Below are 20,707 nucleotides of genomic sequence, written 5' to 3' on the forward strand. Positions count from 1 at the left end.
ACACAGTGCTTGGCAGCAAATGAGGAGCTATACTTGGAGTTCAGATTCCAGCAGGGACATCTGTGTGTTCAGCTTGCACTCCTTCACAGAAGGATAGTTTTAGTTCTCAACTTACACCAGTTTCAGTACAGTGCAACTAGCCACACTTGAATTATTTTGTTACACAAAAATGAGGACAAAATGTGTTTATGTAATTGCCTTCAGTTTAAAATCACAAATGGCTTATATTTTGAGGGTTAGCTGCAGTTAAGCAGGCAGTCAAGGAGCAACATTAAAAATTACCAGTTATAAGTGGTGTTTTCCAGGGAAAAGGTCAGCACTGAACATCCCACCTGCATCTAGAAAAGGCTTCCTTTGACAAAACAGCCTTTTCCTGTTGCAAATGAAACAGGTGCATTTTTTTTAAAGCAGACAGCTGTCTTTTGGGGTTGTACATGGTGTGTATTCATTGCATAAAACCCCGGAGCCATCAGGTACTAGTCAGTCTGTGATACTCTTGTCTACTGCTGAGCAGGCCTCACTGATGTTTAAAATCCATTACTCTTTGTATTGTCATTTCAAACATGCTGCATGAAGGTGACTTGAATATATAGGAATAGTGACTTAAGTTAAACCTTGAAAAGCAGCAACTAGTTAGGACATATTATCAAAAAAATTTATAGCTTTATTTTATGACTGACAGAGTATCTCACAGATTCACAGGTTGGTTGGGGTTGGAAGTACCTCTGGAGATCTAGTGCAACCCCCCTGGTAGAGCAGGATCCACCTAGAGCAGGTTGCACAGGATCGTGTCCAGGTGGGTTCTGAATATCTCCAGAGAAGGAGACTCCACAACCTCTTTGGGCAGCCTGTCCCAGTGCTCGGTTGCCCTCAGAGTGAAGAAGTTTTTCGTCATGTTGAGATGGAACTTCCTGTGTTCCAGTTTGTGCCCATTGCCCCTTGTCCTGTCACTGGGCACCACTGAGAAGAGTCTGGCCCCGTCCTCTTGACATCCACCCTTTAGTATTTATAAGCATTAATAAGATCCCCTCTCAGTCTTCTCCAGGCTAAACAGACCCAGCTCTCTCAGCCTTTCCTCATACGAGAAGAGATGCTCCAGTCCCGTAGTCATCCTTGTAGCCCTCCGCTGGACTCTCTCCAGTAGTTCCCTGTCTTGAACTGGGGAGCCCAGAACTGGGCACAGCACTCCAGATGTGGCCTCACCAGGGCAGAGTAGAGGGGGAGGATAACCTCCCTCGACCTGCTGGCCACACTCTTCTTAATGCACCCCAGGTACCATTGGCCTTCTTGGCCATGAGGGCACACTGCTGGCTCATGGAGAACTTGTTGTCCACCAGTACTCCCAGGTCCTTCTCTGCAGCGCTGCTTCCCAGCAGGTCAGCCCCTAACCTGTACTGGTGCCTGGGGTTGTTCTTCCCTAGGTGCAGGACCCTATGCTTGCCCTTATTGAACTTCATATGGTTCCTCTTTGCCCAGCTCTCCACCCTGTCCAGGTCTCGCTGAATGGCAGCGCAGCCTTCTGCTGTGTCAGCCACTCCTCCCAGCTTAGTATCATCAGAGAATTTGCTGAGGGTACACCCTTATTCATGTCATTGGTCTGGTCTTATTCAACATATTCATCAAGCACTGACCCTTTGGGCACAGCACTAGATACAAACCTCTCAGGTTTTTTTACTATAACACTTTGAGAAATTAACACAATTTGGGATATGTTCCATCATGGGTAAAATAATAGCCTGGGATTGTGCTATTTCAACACTGTCAACACTTCATCCAACTGTGCTTGCCCCTTCTTTAATGTTGGGCTTTGCCTGCACAGTCATAGCATTTGGACTTCAATATTTCAAGGTCTGCATCTCAAAAACAAAAAGAATGCACCTATTTTTACACTGAAATTTTCCTAATTAAACTTTGCTGTAGAGCTGCTGTGATGACTAATATTCTGGGTGAGCAGATGTGCTAGCACATCAGAGGTCATCTCTGGGTCAAGCAGCTTGAAACACACTTGGGGGAGAGATTGGGTGTTTTGGTAGAAGGAGGCAGAAGGGGTACACTGTGGTAACTTGGGAACTTTGCTGTTGGGGAAGAGCAGTTTTAATCTGAAAAGCTTGGCTTGTTGCTCATGCTTTTAGTAACTACGACAAAAATTGAGGAAGCAATTTCAGGTACTTTCAGGTACCTTCAAAGCAACATGAGTGACTTCAGTGGGTTAAGAGGTTGTAATTACTTGTAATTACTCTCCTATTTTCTGTTTTTGACCAACATTCTGCTCTGAGACATAAATAGGAACTAGGAAAACATTAATTTTTTTATACTTTTAAGGCCACTCTAAAAACCAAGGATAAATGCAGAAAGTTAATAAAACATCTGTTTTCTTTTTGTACTACATCATGTGACTCCTATACATAAGTGAGTTTAAGTCAACATTACTTTTTTAGTGACTGTAATACTGTAAGGAAAGTTGCTACAAGTGCTGGAAGAGTACTGACTCTAAGCATTGCATACTTTACAAAAACATAAGAGCAGCTGAATTTTAATTTGAAGCCACTCTTAAGTTATTCTCATTTATGCAGGACTCTTAGTACAGCACATGTATTTCTGTTGCTTTGGGTGCAAGGATGTTCTTCAAGTGTTTACTTGAATGTTCTGCTGATAAAAGCTTCTGCAGATCACCCAGCTGCTGATACAACAAGGCTATTTGGCAACACTTATGAAAGACAATATTCTCTAATAAAAAATTAAATAGCCCTGAAAGCTAGTTCCACCACATCTTGATCTGTACCTGTCTCAAAAGTTTGGTATTTACTTTTAGAAATGCAAGGTATTCTGTAGTGGCCTGTTCTGTCAGAAGGAAGGTCGAGATAGGTCAAAGTGAAACACTTCCTTCTCACCACTTTCTGTGCTTTGTGCCATCATACAAAATACAACAAGCAAATGCATGCTGGCAAACTTTATTTTTTCTGTCCTTGATTCACATTGCACTATTCTGATGGATCCAAAACAGTTCAGTTGTGTCCTTCACTTCAAGCTGCCTGTCTTCCCTGTTCAACAGTTCATGTTTTCTTAGAAGTTATGACTCCAGAAACTTTCTGGTTGAATTAATTCTTTCTTGGTGTGTTGCGTATTCATTGCAAACAGCTGTGCTATCCATTTTTATTGTCACAAATTCAGATATGATAAATCTGAATTTGGAAAATAAATGCTTGCCTATTGCTGGTGGGTATTTTTTGTACAGGCAAAAAAAAGTGAGTTTAGGCTTCCTCAGATTCCTGTTCATTGTGCTAGCTAACACTCAACAGCCAGATATGATGTGTATTGTTCTCCATCCCACCTCTCTGGTCTGTTATTAACCCATGCATTTGTTGTGCATCCAAGCCATGCAAATAGATTTGTGCAAGCAGCAGAGGAAAAGCTTAAGAACAAGAAGGTGGGCAGCTGTGTGTTTTACAGGCTTCAGGGAAGTCCAGAAAGGGCAAAATTCACCTTCAGATTAGTTCCATTAGGTTGCCTATACAGGACTTACATAAACTGATCCACAGCTGATAAACAACTTTCAAGTGAGAACTCATTCCTGGATGCTACTGATTACTTTCCTGATTGAAGATGGGGTCTTCCACATTCTAGATAGCTTAACAATATTTCCCTTGATTCCTAAGCTGATGCTTTAGGAATTTATATGGCCATCCCTTAGAACAACAGGAGGAAGAGAGGAGGGAACCCCAAAAGGATCAAGTCTAGACCAAAAAAGAAAGTTAAACTTGTTGAAAACTCAGGTTATGCCTCAAGGTCATCAAGACTTCTCTGGTTTCATAGACTACCCTCTTTAGCCCTGTGGCTTTTTCTTGCTTTCTCTGGGAAAATGGGTATTTCACTTCCTGCTACCAAGATAGCTTCTCCAGAAAAGCAGAAGCAAAGGAAAAAAAAAAAAAAAAAAAAAAGTGAAAAAACTAAAAGCAAAGGCAGCAGAAACCTGAAAACAAGCTTTCTAATTGTGATACTAAATTTCAGCAGTTCTGTCAGTTGGTAGCGGGTTTCTTTGAAATCTATGCAAAGCATGGAGAGCAGAAAAAATAATTTCTGATTTTTTAGTTTACTTTTAACTTCTAATAAAACAAAATTCTAATAAAATAAATTAGAAGTGAACTTCCTCTTTGGTTGACTGAATTGCCACCTGTGAAATGTTGTATATTTCTTGAGGTCTTCACCTGGTCACGATAAATCTTTGAAGAGATTTTAAGACCGCCTGCTTTAAGTGCCTGTTCACAATAAAATTCTGTAGCTATTACCTAGAAAAGGAGGAGTTGCAAGAAAGAGATGGCCAAATTTCGTTCCTCATGATGGAATTTCAAGTAATTACTAGATGTATCAAAATAACTTACTTTGTTCTCTGTTCCACATAGACATTTTTCCTTAGCAGCAGCTCTAGATAGGGATTTCTATAGGACAATGAAGGAATTGGTCCATACCAGGCACTTAAAAGCAAACTCAGTTTTCTTGGAAAAAGTTGATTCTTCTCCAACTATGTAAAAGTTCCTGAAAATGCTGCCACAAAGCTTTTCTTTTGCATCTTGTCTCTGAGAACTGGCAGGTACTTTGTTCCATTGATGAAGATCAGTTTTGTAAAACATTCCAGGTGGGAGTGTTTTTGTTTTACTTCAGGGTACTAAGGCTGAGATCACCTTAAAACATTGTCTAGTTCTTAATCTTTTATAAACTTTGAAGTGTAAGCAAGCCTTACAAGGTCTAATCCAGAGAATACATGGTACATGATTTCAGGAAGTCTCATCAAGGCATTATGTGACCATGTTTGCTGCTATTTGACAGCATTTTCTCCTTAAGTGATTCCTAAACATGAAAGGTCCTTTGGTAGTATGGCAGTGTTGTGAAAGATGTCACAAAATATTCCTCCTTAAATTCTGATCATTAGCTTTTCCCAAATAGCCTGTTTAGAAAACAACCCTGTGATCTGGAGAGTGTACCACATGTCAAGTATTCCTTCAGCAGAAGGGGCTTTGAAGAGTTGGGTAAACTTGCACGTTCAAAGCTATTTGGCAGAATCCAGCAGTAGTCAGGGGTAACAGGTACTAGCAGGGTTTTGGACTGGAAGTTCATTTGGGTTTTCATGTGGGTTTAGGCAAAGCAGTCTTCTCCAAGTGTCCACACATCGGGAGAAAGACAGTGTCAGGCTCTGGGACAGGCCCCATTCCTATCATCATCTGGTTTCACTTAGCCACCAGGACAGGTAGAAAATTAAGAGTTGAAACTTCGGGTTCAGAAAGTTGCTATGAATTTCTTTAGTGTTTCTCCAGGAATGCATACACTATGCAGTGGAAGTCACCAAAGTGACAGTAACAAATGGGATGAAGTGAGCAGCTCTACACTTGGTTATAGGAGCCTGTTTAGCCAGAAGAGATGCACTTCTTAAGAAGCTTGGCCTGGCTGTGGAGGACAGGAGATGGGGGAGAGTCTGTTGGGGGCATCCAATGTGAATCTTCCACCAGACTTGGTGACATGCTGCTCTTTTCCTAAACAAGCTCTGCTTGCATACCAGACCTGTGGGAAGATGGTTACATTTTTCATGTTGGTACTGTCATCTCTCCGCCTTGAGTAACTCCAGGCCACCACAGAAATATCATCTGGGATATACCTAGTTTAATTCTTGCTGTCTGTTCAGGTTCCTTTGCCTATAGATGATCAGGTGTGTCGTGTCACAGTGAACAGCACTTTACTTTGAAGGCCATGGAGTTTTTGACTTTCGTTAGGTAGTGGTTGGAAGGGACCTCTGGAGATCATCTAGTCCAGTGCCCCTGCTAGAGCAGGATCACCTAGAGCAGGTTGCACAGGATTGCATCCAGGCGAGTTTTGAATATCTCCAGAGAAGGAGACTCCACAACCTCTCTGGGCAGCCTGTCCCAGTGCTCGGTCACCCTCAAAGTGAAGAAGTTTTTCCTCACATTGAGATGGAACTTCCTGTGTTCCAGTTTGTGCCCATTGCTCCTTGTCCTGTCACTGGGCACCACTGAGACGAGTCTGGCCCCATCCTCTTGACACCCACCCTTTAGATATTTATAAGCGTTAATAAGATCCCCTCTCAGTCTTCTCCAGGCTAAACAGACCCAGCTCTCTCAGCCTTTCCTCATACGAGAGATGCTCCAGTCCCTGTGAGAATTGCACATTAAGAGGTTAAAAACACTGGTTTCTGCTTATCTCTTATATGAATATTGTGGATGGAGATCTGCAAGGTTGGTATGAAAAGCATCCGAAGGAGGGAGTCTTAAGGCAGCAAGACGGCCCTGTTTTGGCTAGAGAATGTGGAATAAACAGATGGATGGTTTCTACACAGAATCTTGAAGGCCACGGTGCCCACAGTGAGAACTTTTGCTTAATTATCTGTGAAAGGAGTATTAAAATTGACACCCCTAAGTATGATAATGAACTAAAAGAAGTACATGCTAAACATATGTGACTATAGTACTCGACTCCACCCAAATCATGTTACATGTCACCCCAGGAAGGGCACAGCTAAGGTTGGGGTATAAAGGATATTGAGGAAGGTACCTCCGGCGGGGGGAAGAGAAGAAAATGAAGACCCGGAAGAGGCAGTCGATGGGCTGTGCTCCTTCTCCTCCACCCAAGATAGGGACGCCTTCTTGGTAAGCATTGCCGCTTCACCCTTTCGTGAAGAATACCTGGGATAGCATTTTGCTGGCATTATAACGGTATGTTAGCACTGTTGCAGTAAGTGCATTTATCAACAGCAATTCTGAACTCTTTATATCTGTCGCTTTAATACATGTTCTGTCTCAACTTCGCAAAACCGTCTCACTGAAAGCCCTTTAGGGGGCTCTGACAGGCAAGCGTTGACTCTGATATGTGGCTTTATACGTAATCCTTTAGACACAAACTGTTGACCAAGTCTGGGACTAAGATCGGACCTAGCCGCACCTGGGCTCCTCTCTGAGAAGGAGTTTAGAAAGCAAGGGGGTCCTTTCTGAACCTTGCGACTCAACGGGAGGGCCTGCCTCAGCCACACATCAGACTCTCACTCTATGCACCAGTTTCCTAAACACCTTTGTAGCCCTCCGCTGGACTCTCTCCAGCAGTTCCCGGTCTTTCTTGAACTGGGGAGCCCAGAACTGGGCACAGCACTCCAGATGTGGCCTCACCAGGGCAGAGTAGAGGGGGAGCATAACCTCCCTCGACCTGCTGGCCACACTCTTCTTAATGCACCCCAGGTACCATTGGCCTTCTTGGCCACGAGGGCACACTGCTGGCTCATGGAGAGCTTGTTGTCCACCAGGACTCCCAGGTCCTTCTCTGCAGCGCTGCTTCCCAGCAGGTCAGCCCCTAACCTGTACTGGTGCCTGGGGTTGTTCTTCCCTAGGTGCAGGACACTACACTTGCCCTCATTGAACTTCATATGGTTCCTCTCCACCCAATTCTCTAGTTTGTCCAGGTAAGGTCCCCTTAAATGTCTTTGGATATTGGCAAACCTTACAGATTCTACATTGTCCTTTCTAAATCTAGACTGCTGTTCACCAGCTGAGCTTTATCAACTCTCTTAAGAATATGATTTTCTCAGTAAATGAAGCAAAACTGGTTTGGGGGAGGGTTTTTTTTCATCTCAGTCTCAGCTGCCTATGTATTGTCACTTCCAGCTTTGGCCTGATATTTTGTGCATAATGCTTTATTGAAGGAGCATTGCTTCACATTCAGATTTATTAATATTAGCATATCAGTGTTGCCAGTATGTGGTTTTCAGATTCTGGAGAAAAGAGTGGAGCAGAAGGATATGAGAGTCTCATTTCACTTTGAACGCTAGTATGTTTTTCTGTCTTTTGGCTAATAACATGACCTTGCAGTCTAAGCATTTTTCACCAAGGCCGTGCTTTTTCCCACTGCATAGCCTGAAATGCAGCATTCAGCTCAAACAAATCTGTATTTTTAATTCCTTTCTGTATTAAAATTACAGCAGCACCCTACTGTATGTATTACTGATGCAGTCAGAAGATCATAAATTCTCACTACTACAAATTAAGTTATGAAAAAATTGTGTGTTCTGGAACTACTGCAGCTCCAATAGATATTCAGAATAAAAATAAATGTCCTCAAACATGAGAGTGTAATTTATGGAGGGGAAGGTTTGGGAGGGAATGAGAGTTACCTTGATGTGTAAAGACTAACTTTTTTTTTTTTTTTGCTTTAGACTGCACGTATTTTTTCTGTTGCTGCAAGATGTATGGCTGAGTTTACAAGATGCATCTGTTCAAGCTGCTGGCTGGGAGAAGATCCAAAGAAAGAAGTTCCAAATACCTCTTTGACTGGGGAGGGTGGAAAGACACTTTCTTAAGCAATTGGAAGCTCATCTGGATTCCCCTGCCAGCAGAGGTCTTCACAGGTAAGAAAAGATTGCATTGTTCACAATTTCAGTGTAATCTTTTTCTTTCTGTGCATTGAAGCACCATCTTCTCACTACTCCAGAGTTGAAAGGAAGATTTGGGAGGAGCATTTTTAGATATAAAACATAGCACTGATGCTTCTGCATGTTTAGCTTACAGAGGCAGAGGTCCCTCGTAAGGTAAGCAAACCCACCATGTACTTTTGCGTGTGTGAACAGCACTTATATATTCCCATGTAGGCACAGCAATTTTCATGCCACTCTTCCCCCACAATGTATTTCTGGCATGTGTGCTCTTGTAAATAACATAATGAATTTTTAACAGGAGTAGGTTCCAAACATGCTAAATTGTTCACAGCTATAACAGCTCCCTAAAAGCACACGTCAGGAAATCATAAGCTGTCGTACAGTGCTAAAGATATACAAGAATAGCTACATGGGAAGAGTGAACCAGGGCTCTTGTTCTTTGCGTATGAGGGTCAGGATGTTGTGTTGGGCATCTCCTGTGCCAGGTCTGGCAGGCTTGCTTAAGGAACCTGTTATGCCTTGTGCCCGCCTTTCCTCAGAGCCGAAATGGAGGCAAGACAAAACCCGACTACAGATGTAGCGTGGGAGCACGGGCATCTCTGGGTGATAGTCCAGAGTTTGCTTGGTCTCTTCGGTTTGCAGGGACTGTGTGTACAGGCTCAAGCTGGTGTTGGAGGACACGGTGTGTCCTGGGGTGGCTTCTCTCTGGCCACGGGGCTGTTGCACTTGTGGTAGTTTGCCCTCTGGGCTGTATCTTGGAAATAAGGCAGGCCTAGCCTTAAATGTTTATGGACAGCTACTCCTTCAGAAATCTGTTAAAGATTGTTTTGGGAAACTGACATTCAAATAGATCATAAATGTTAATACAACTTACTGGAATAGTCTCTTTTTTTTCTTTTTTTTTTTTTTTTTTTTTTTAAGGAGCCTTTGTCCTGGGAAATTTCAGAAATTCACTGTGGAAAGCAGAAAATTATGTGATAATGATGAGTTCAAAAGAGAAAAGTAGCACTGAGATAGAATTGCTTCATTTCTTCTAAACCAGAAATAATTCTAATAATGGTCATTTTTCACTGTGATCTTGTTAACCCTTTTTTTCTGTACCTATTCATGGTCCTCTCTACATTTCAAATTGAGTTCGTAATTATGTTGGAATTTTTGGAAGCTGCTAGGTGATTATTTTTCCTGAAATCAGGCCAATTACAGTGTTTCAGTGAAGATGTTAGAAATTGGATCTGAAGGGTTAAGGTCAAATCTCTGATTAATGAAGCTACTAGCCTGTGTGGTGGTGTGTTCTTTTGGTGTTCAAGATTTTTCTAAGAGGTTAATGAAGCATAGAACATGTTGTGAAATCAAGAAGCTGATTTTCATGAAAAAAATGTTTGTAGAAAAATGCTTAAGGTTAAACTAAGGCCTGTATGTATGGAAATGCTTTCTGTCTCCCCAAGACCCTGGATCAGGTGGAGCTACATTTATTTAGTATTAGGTATTGGAAATACTAATAATTCATTGCCCCTTGGTAAGAATAGTTATCAGTTGTCCTGTTAGATAGAAGTAAGAGCATGCCCTTTTTCTCAGCATAGTCAAAGGAAAAAAGCATTTTGACCTTGTCTACAGCAGGAAAATAAACTGTGCAAAAACAAACCACCATTTAGTTTGAGCTCTGTTATGTAAATTCCACTGCTAATGATTTCTTTATTGCACATTGTCACTGCGGAGAGTAAAACCAGACTTCACACTGATTTCTGCTATACCACTGGCAGGTGAATCTATACGCAGTTTTGTTGGAATTGCAAGATCAAAGGCAAAATGAGCCTTCCAGTTCTATGCTGTCAAAACAGTAGTTTTGTGCATAGCGAGATATGTTATATGATGAGCCGGGTAATCAGCTGAGACAATCAGTTAAATTTGATGCTAAATTCTGTAGCCTGGGAACACTGCAGCAAATATTCTGTGTAAAACCAACAGGAGGGAGAAGAAAAGAAACAGAGAGATTAAGAAAATGAAATCTTTATCCAGGTATATGCTATTCCAAACAGATTTGTTCTTTCCAAGATTTACCGGAAAATGGACCTATTGCATGAAACAGAGGCAGATTGGTAAAAGCAACTAGAGGCCTGCCCATTAGTGGAAATGATGCATGAAAACAATGGATTTTCCAGGGTTTTTTTTGGAAAACTGTTCTCAGAAAGCCATCTGTCTCCATTTTCTGATGAAGACCAAGACGACCTCCAGGCTTCAAAGTGTAACACTGATCGGCCATGATAGTTCATGTAATGCCACGGCACAGCACTGACCCCAGTGGCATCCCACAGACGTGGTCACAAACAAAGGCTCCGTGCATGTGAGAGTGCATTCCTGTTGCCTTTTTTTTTAATGTTATTTTGGTGGGTGAAGGGGGTGGATCATGAAGCCCTTGCATATGTGCAGAACAGGAATCAGCCCTTGAAATGCTGAGCCTTGTAATCACTCCTCTCCAGCAGAAGAGCTCATTTCCCCTGACTGGAGGAATCTTATTACAACCATTATTTTTAGTACATGTGCCGTACCATGACTGTGGCTAGATCCATTGCATTTTATCATAGATTCAGCTGTAAGTGCTGCTGCTTTGGAAGGCTGCTTTGAAACAGGTCTTAAGTGAAGCGTATTTGGTTCAATTTTGTTGTGGTTTTACCCCAGCCGGCAGCTGAGCCCCACGCAGCCGCTCACTCACTCCCCCCCATCGGGATGGGGGAGAGAATTGGAAAAGTTAAAGTGAGAAAACTTGTGGGTAGAGATACAGACAGTTTAACAGGTAAAGCAAAAGCCTCAGGCACAAGCAAAGCAAAACCAGGAATCCATTCCCCACTTCCCATGGGCAGGCAGGTGTTCAGCCATCTCCAGGAAAGCAGGGCTCTGTCACGCGTAACGGTGACTTGGGAAGACAAACGCCATCAATCCAAACTTTCTCCCCTTCCTTCCTCTTCCCCCAGCCCCTGATATGCTGAGCATGATGTCATATGGTATATGGAATATCCCTTTGGTCAGTTGGGGTCAGCTGTCCCGGCTGTGTCCCCTCCCAACTCCTTGTGCCCCCCCAGCCCACTCGCTGGTGGGGTGGTGTGAGGAGCAGAAAAGGCCTTGGCTCTGTGTGAGCACTGCTCAGCAGGGACGAAAACATCCCTGTGACATCAACACTGTTGTCAGCACAAATACAAAACACAGCCCCGTACCAGCTGCTATGCAGAAAATTAACTCTCTCTCAGCTGAAACCAGGGCAAATTTGAACTCAAGCAGTACTATAGTAAATGTTGGTCAAAAGGAAAACGCTTTTGAAGACTTTGCTTCGGTTGGTGAGATTAATCCCTACCTAAAAAGCTCTTAACATTAGAACTGATTTATTGAAGCGGCATGAAAAATCTAAAAATACTACCTTAAACTCACTTCAAATATTTTGTCCAGTCTATGAACAAACGCCTGGCTACAGTGATTTCATATTTGCTTTGCTGCTGGGCTACACCCCTGTAATTCACATAGCTGAAGACATACAATAATGTATGATTTTGTGCATAATTGTGTGCTTATTCTTCATGGCTTGTGCTGCTAAAACTGCAGGGAGGGTCTTTGCTAGTGCCTTCAGACTGCTGTACCAGTTTGCGTGGTGCTAGATGCCTCTGTTTTGAAATGCCTAATCAGTGACTGCTAAAGAGCAAATCTGTGCTGAAGATTCAATAAAGCAGCTGCATTCATCTGGTATGAGGCACACCATGGTGTCGTGGAAAATGTGCACGCAAGCTCAGTGAAAAGCAATTCCTAAGAAGTTATAGTTATGAACAGAGTTCTATAGGAAAAAAGAGCATGCAAAGTTTAACCATGTTTAGGGTATGCTGTAAAATATTTCTATGAGCAGGCGGTGTTCGACAAGAGTAAATAGTCTTAAATAAGCAATATTCCATGAAACAGGAAAACCATAAAAGCTGTTTTCTGTAATGAACTTTGACTGAAAAAGTAAGTGCTGAAGATTTCCTGAAATCTTTTCTAGACCGTGCCACCCTTTTTGGTAATCTGCAAAAACAGGCAGAGGAACAGCAACTTACAGAAGGAGTTTTACCTTTGAGAAAACTTGAACCAAGATTCAGGGCAAGCAGCAGCTGCCTAAAAATGCATTAATATTTCACTGGCAGAGAGCCTTCTTCCTGTAGTGATTGTTTATTCTTTTTGTTGCTGGGAGTAATTAGCTAAAGCAGTCACTTGCAGCTGTTAGATTACTCTGAGCTCCAGCGGAGATCATCAAGGCTTTGTATGCGCTTAGGTTCTGTTTGGAAATCAGTGAGTCTCTGGAGTAGTTTACATCAGGGAGTGCTTTTGGCAATTGGTGGGTCCACTGAAAGAAATGAGATAAACTTATGCTTTTAATTTTCACTTGAGCAGCTGGGGTCTTACTGCATAATCCAATTTGATGTGTGTAAAAAAACCAAACCAAAACAAAAAAAACAAACCCCACCCCATACAGATTGACCTGTGTGAATTTGCTGGGTTTTATTGTCTGTACCTCTGGAGGATGCACGATTTTGACAGAAAAAAACCTAAATGCCCACCAGTCCAGGTGAATGGTTGTATTACAGCATCTTCTTCTTCCCTTGAGTGTATAGAAAGACATTTGTATATAAAACTGCTTTCTGCAGTGATAGATGTGGCTATTTCTCACCTGGAATGAGACAAACATGAGCATCAATTGGTGAGTTTTTTCCTTCCTGCAGGATTGAAAAACCGAGCTAAAGTAAACTGTAGTTTAGTCTCCTGACCTCTAGTATCAGTGTGCATACATCTGATTCAGAAAACAGGAGAACTTACTGTTCATGACCCTATCGCTGCTTTGCAGCAGCTGCAGATACCATGTAGGAAAATGAGTTTCCCTTGCAGGTTATTCACATAAGCAACATGCAAGTTCTACCTTGAAGTGCTACAGTTTGCTTGATACTGAGTTATCTTTGAGGAAATATTGTATTGTGTGAATCCATAATAACATCTTTAACTATTCAGATTTAATGTAACTGCCAGCTCCTTTCAAAAAGTAGAACAATACCAGGTTGAGAAGTCTTCATGCTCTTCAAGTATTTGAATATAACTGGTGGCTTTGCACCTTTGATTCTTTTAGTACTTTCATTTTACCTCTGTCTGGGAAAGAAACCTCATTAACTCACTAGCAAACCAGCAAAATGTAAGCATTTGCCTGAAACATGGCTGGTTTAATTTGTTTTTTTTTAAATGGGGCAGTTACAGTAGCTATCCTATCCTGATGTCTGGTCAAAGAATTAAAATTCTAAAATATTTGTCTTCATGAGACAATATGTTAAATCTTATCAGTATGAAAGTTCTTTAAAGCATAATAGTTTAAATTTTGAAAGAAAATGAGAGATGGGGTTTCCTGGAAAAGCTCTCATTTGCATTTCTGTTGACATAATACTTAAAATACTTTCAAAAGGAAAGACAATATATGTGGAATAATCTTGGAGAAAATATTAACCTTTTGGTGTTTGAGACTGAAGAATACTGAGGAGAAAGTACAGAGGAGTTCACAAAATTATTAACTTCCAATTTCCTGGATTAAAATGCATAATAATGTATACACAAATCAGAAGCTAGTGGGTGATTTTCTTCTGTTTTTTTAAAAGCCTGTTGTTTACAAAACCATGGCTGTGCTCAATCATTGCATGCACTGTAATGTGTTGTAATTCATCTCTCCTTTCTGCCTTGAAATTGTGACATTTGTAATAGCCAAATGTTTAAAAATTTAGAAGGTGTAGTTTTAATAAGCTCTGGAAATATTAATGTATACTTTAAAAAGGTCTGCAATCTCAGCAAGAAGTGGTTTGTCTTCATTAAAGAAACATTTGGAAGATGATGCATAAAGAGCAGAAACTATCTGCTCACTCAGTCTATAATTGTTTATCCATATCTGCTTGCTGTACATAAAAATATCTACAGAGAGTACGATGTAAATGAAAGTATGGATTATCTTTGAAAGTTGTATTACTATATGCAAGAGTATATTGTGTAATTCTGAAAAATACAAAGCAAAATTTATTGTGTTGTAAAACAGAGCATTTTATACAGGTTCCAGTTTTTGGAAGGAGTGACTTTTTCTCATCAAGATGAGCAAAGCAATGTCACTTGTTTGAGGTCTGTACAAGCATTTCACAATACACAAGAAAAAGGTACTATAGCTAATTACTTCAAAATTTATTGTATTTTAATTTTGGCTGCTGTGAACTTTTCTTTCAAGATACTGATCAGAAAAACTGATGATCAGTAACACTGAAAGGTATCGTGATGTTAGAGTTTGCATTTGTCTTCTGATCACAGCAGTTTGCATTCCCAATCACTTAACCAGAGTGTGTGTGGGAACTAATGAGCACAGGAGAATAAATGCAAAAAGTCCTCTCCTGATGAGCCACAGGTATGGCTCCTACTTCTCATTTCATGTACAATTAGTTACTCAGAATATCTCCTATATGGTTCTAGTAATTAGCAAGTAAACATCTGAGTTGTGTAAGATTGCAGAAAAATCTGGTTTTGAGAACCAAAGTGCAAGAAATTTCTTTGTCTTCTTGTTCAGTAAGCATGCTTTGGACAAGACACTGGACCAAGATAAAGATTTGTTTTAGCAGTAGTCTTTGCTGCTGGCAAGTGAGTTGCCACTGAGAGCTGTGTATCTCATATTCCACTAGAGCTTTCCAGGACCTGCCCCTGGACATCCAGGATGCCTGTTCCCCTATTTTGCTCATGTAAGATGCTGTATGGATTTTTATTGGGGGACTATATTTTTTCCTTATTTTGCATCTCTGTTCTGCACTTCCTCTTTTTAAATGTAACTCTTCAGTGCTTCTGATTTTTATTTTTAATGTTGAATTTTCTAATGCAAATCCATGAGAAGACATTGTTAACTTTATGGAGAATGAAAAAAAGAGAGTTTCATTTACCTCAAATTTCCTTTTTTGAGGCTTCTAAGGCCAAAGTAATTTCATGTCGACCAGTACTGTGTGGTTAATTGAAGTTCCCCACATCTGATATTTTTCCAAAGAATAAGCTGTATTCATGCAGCACTAGTGTTAATCTGGCTTCATATATTTTGTATTAGACGTTTCTAGAGTAGAGACAGTTAGTAGGTATGAGATATTTTTCTCTCTATGTGAGAAATAAATAAAAAATATAAATCCTATCAGTATCAGGATTGTACATGGTATGTTTGAAAATCTATTCAACAAAGCATAACTGAAGTTTTTTAATTGCTAAGTAATCATTATAATCTAGATGTAAATTAAATATAATAAGTAGTAGTGTTGCCCCCTTTAAAGCTAAACATTTTTTTAACACTGGGGTAAATATGCTCATTACAAAACCAAACTCGAATGTGACCTACTCACATCAATTTTACATTTTCAGGCTTTTATAACTGCAACACAATTAAGATTAAGTGTTTGAAATTAAGTGTTCAAGCCTCCAAGATTCCTTGCATCTACATAGTGCTGCATCATTAACTTTCATGGTTTGAAAAATTGTCATTGCAGGGACCTTAGGGGGTGAGGGAAATGTCAGGAGGGAGATTGTGGGTGTTTTGCGAACCCTTCAGTAAGCACCTCAAAGTCAACTTGACTTGACCTCTTAGGTCCAAGTGCTCTTTTCCCCATGGTTTTCTTCTTTTCTCCCCTCAGAAGCTGCATCTACCCCTTCTGTAGACAGTAGCTTCTTTCGCTGGACCACAGCAAACCCTACCATAAGCTGTAAGAGATACTTGACCACCACTTGTAGCAATGCAGTCTCTCCTCACTACCGACACCGAGGCCACTGTTGGTCATGGTAGAGGTGAGGGATGGGACCTTCTCAGAAGAACAGCGCCAAATCCAGATCCATAACAAAGCTGAGGTCCTTCCTTTTTTCCTGCTATGCAGAAGCTTGTCTCTCACAGTATAGCATGAAACTTAACACTAACGTGTTGTGACTGATCCCTATTGCAAGCGTGAACTGTGGCTACTTGCCATGAGTAGGCAAGCCAGTCTGTGTTGTATATGAAGACAAGAGGTGATACTGCAGTAAGACAGAGAGGTGTGACTGCAACTTGCACCTCTACTTCATTTGCCCAAAGGATCTGTGTTTTCTTTGGTATTTCAGAAAAGTGACAAGGGGACACTAGCCAAATGCACTGTTAACAGATGTAGCAGTGGCACTCAGTGTCAGACACAGAGTCTATCATTCATGCTTAAATTTTTTTTCTCAAACATATGCATTGCGGGGGGTCCCACTACCAGCAGAAAGTATTTGCTAATTGTCAGCCAAACGCTGAGTTGTTTCACTTGCTGTAGCACTTTTAAATCAGAGCTGCTGTGCTACAGAGGGAAGGGTTAGCATTCGATCCTGGGTGCCAACATGCGCACTCCTAACGCAAATAGGGCGATACCATCAACCCTGGCTGAACAGCAGATCTAATTTTGCTAATGAATCTCTCTCATTAATACATCAGTCAGCTTTTGTTAAATTGACATCATAGCCTTTGCCTCGATGAGGGCCTATGTTTAATAGAGAGATTTAAGCAGGAGCCTATTAATGGCATTGTCATTATTCATCACCGTCACTGTCAGTTTCACTCACAGAAAGACAATCACAGTTGAAACAAGGAAAATGAGCTGTGGCTGAAGTGAGGGACAGATCTGTGGCCCCAGCAGATACAGAGAGGGATATTCTGGGTGCTGGCGCTCTTTAATGATAGGCGTTATTAGCGTGCCTAACAATCTGGGTGCTTCAGCACTTAAGTGCTTCACAAACATCCACGCCTGTACGGACGTTGTCTTGCCAGTTGTACTCAAATTGGGGCACTTCTCCTGGTTTTTGTGGCTGCCACACAGGTGACTGACCTGGTGGGGGAGGCAGCTCCTGTGTGACATCTGGGTGTTCCTGGTTGTGCGAGCTGGAGCAGAGCAGACCTGCTTCATCAGTGGCTCAGTTTGGGGAAGGTTGTTCCTGTTTTGTTTCTTAAATGGAATCTCCAGTCTTTTACATAATTCAAAGTTACGCTGGTGTGGATTGTTAAGATTTTTCCAGCTGGTGCTGTATACTGGGAGAAGTCCTGATGGAAGGAGGTAATCTGGTAAACTGCTGTTCTCTGTTTAACAAGTACCCCAGAAACTGTAGCCACTTGTGTCCCTAATGGCCTGTGTGCCGATTGCCATGCACATAACCTGTACAAAGTGCTGTTTTTCACACACTTGTCCAGCTGTGCAAAGTACATAAATTATTCAGACTTGCTCCTGGAGTGTGAAAAAAAGTGTGTTTCTTAATATAGCCAATATATCACACATAAGCTGTTGCAGAAATCATGCTAACCAAAGTATTTTTCACATGTGGCCTATGTACATGTGTGCACGTGAAGCTTCATGTCACCGGATGGTTTGACCTTGCTGTGTTAAAGCTAAGTAACCAACTGGTATCTGAACACTGGGAGCACCTCTGGCTCAGATCAGAAGCATACACTATTCTAAAGGGCAATCAAACTCAGTCCTGTCCCCTCTCCTTCAACGTGTCTATGCTGATTGTGTAGCCTGTGGAATTTTGCTTTTGCATGATCATTTGAAGACAATTTTTGTAACTGTACTGAGTACATCTTTAAATCCACAACACCAAAGGTTTTCTTTATGAACAACCAAATAGTTTACTGTGCAAAAGTTTAGCAGTAAATGGTGAGAAATTTGATTGCTATGGGATCATATCTGATCGCCGTAATACAAGAATACGGTGCAGTCTCTCTCAATACAGATTTCTTCTGCTGTCCTGAAATGCCACTGCTTCCTTTTGCATGCTGGTATCCAAGAAAATACTTAAATCCAGGGCATCTACTTCTCACATACTTAGTTAATCTGTATGTTTGGTTGAGGGTGGAGAAGTGGGCAAAAAAATACTTACTCCCATAGTTATATGTAAATTATACCAATAAATCATGTCTGAAACACTCCCTTAAACTGAAGTCCATAAATTCACAAAGAAGGGGTTTTGCTATAAAGAAATAAGGCTGAAGGGAATCCTAGGTACCTTTATATGTACTTATGTATCCTGTTCTATGTTCTCCAGTTGTTTTTTATTACTTTCTACAGGAATAATTTGGGAGTTTTGTGTATACGGTAGGAAAAATGTCATTTGAATCTGTTGAAACTTTTCAGGTAATCTCACTGAAGCTACTCCAAGAATAAGAACAACCAAAAAACCCACTGCTTCTCTGGGTAATAATTTTTTTATTAGCAGTATTAGGCGTAGCCAGTGTTGTTATTTCTGGAGACAAAAGGCTTGACTTTATTAAGTGTTATCCTATGCCTGCCATTGCACTAATACGAGGGTAGTGTTACTCTTGGCCTGTCAGTCCTTCTGTCAAGGGAATCCAGCTGCCCAAAAGCAGGGCATGATGGGCTTCAGTGTTTAGTACAGAAAACTTCTGATCTGGCTTTTCTTTTAATTGTTTAATTGTCACCGACAAAAATACCAGGGGACCAAGCAGGATTCTGACACACAGCAGCCTTTAGGCAAAGTTAGTTTTCAGGAAAAATTACTCAGTGGACTGGTGCAAATTGCCCAGTCCTGGCATTTCATACTCTGAGCAGTTAGAGAAAACTTAGCCATCTTTTTGTAAATCAGAGCACTGTAATATTGTGCATCCTCTGGTTTACATATATTTAGTTAGAAAAGAGTCATTATTTGAGCACTTCCTGCATTTTCCATGGTTGACTGTGCAGATTAGAGTGTCTAGGCCAACTTGCAAAAACTTGGATTTATTGCAATATCTTTTCAAACATGAGATGTTGCTTTATTTCAATATTTGAAGAAGATATACATAAAATGATGGAGAAGCAAAAGCTTGTTTTGGTTCAAAAAACAATTGTGGATATTTTAGGAAAAGAGCAAATCTGGCACTTTTGTCTTCAAATAAAAAAATCTTTCCATAAAAGAGCAATTTACATACCTTTAAAATAATTCAGCTAAAAATATAGAAGCAGTTGTTGCACTTGCTGCTTAAAGAAAAAAGACATTTTGGTGAATATCATACTGTAGCACACACTACCTTTTTTGAAGCCTTGGTTCATTTCAGCCATTAAGTGTCTTGAAATGGAATATACATTAATGTTTTTACATAGGAAATATATGAATCTATTTAAGTGAACTACTTCTTGAAGATCAGTGCCCTCCAGACACAAGGTTTTTAGAAAGTCATGAGATATGGGCTATGTGCCAGTTTGCTTACCACAACATTTACAAAGCAATTGCAGTTCTGTTGCTGGGGCTTTGTGTTCCCTTGTGTAGTCAAAACAAGACGCCTTGCTAGCATTTGTTAAGGGCTCACCTACAAAAAATGAGTGACAAAGGGAAGAAAAGGTATCAAGGAATGTCTTAGTCAAGCTCATACTCCTACTGTCTTTCTCTATGGAAAGTCCATTTTAATGTAGGAATATTTCTGAAAAGCAGTGATTTTAAAAGATGATGAGGGGAAAAAAAGTAAAAACTGAATCTGACTTTTTTAGGTATTGTACTTTCTATCTTATCTTAGGTGCTGGAACCCCAGAGACAAAGCCCATGACCCATTTAGAGGCTTGTAACCCTGCTTATGATCTGTGGCTCTTAAACATCCATCTGCAGTGGCTTTCTGCTGTTTCTCTGGTTGTCCTGTGCAAATAAAACTTGTAACATTAAGGTGGGAATGGTTGGCTTCTGTTTCAGGAATTGCTGTGCTTCAGAAATGGTGATGTGGCCTGGTTTCTACTCCTTCACTGGACAATCTGCTTGGGAACCAGGAAAACATGCCGGTGTTAATGGCCCAGACTTCTTCTCAGCTGTCAACTAGAAAAGTTGAATTTTCGTGGTTCTCCACAACTGGCATCCGAAGACATGTTTTGAGGGTCTGCGGTGGGTGTGGTAGGACCCATGAGGGCCTTGTGGGGAGCAGCTCCATCCATAGAGACCTGCCGGCAGCACGGGGGCTTTGCACACCGATTCTTAGCATTTAGTCTAGTCGCCAAAATATTCCCATGGGGGAGGAAAAAAAGAAGAGACAAGCTTTTGATCAGGAACAGTCGCTGATTTTTCTAAATTAAACCATTCCTGCAACTTATTTCACACATTAATGAAATAAGCCTTTCCAAATGTTATAGTCTGCAACTTAGTCAAGAAACTTGAGCCATTTTGTCTTCCTACATCCCATGTTGATCTCTGTCCGGTTTGAGATGTAATTTACTGATGTCTCTGAACTCTTGCATTTCTAATGACTCT

This window comes from Grus americana, chromosome Z, assembly GCF_028858705.1.
Source record: "Grus americana isolate bGruAme1 chromosome Z, bGruAme1.mat, whole genome shotgun sequence".
NCBI classification, from domain to species: domain Eukaryota; kingdom Metazoa; phylum Chordata; class Aves; order Gruiformes; family Gruidae; genus Grus; species Grus americana.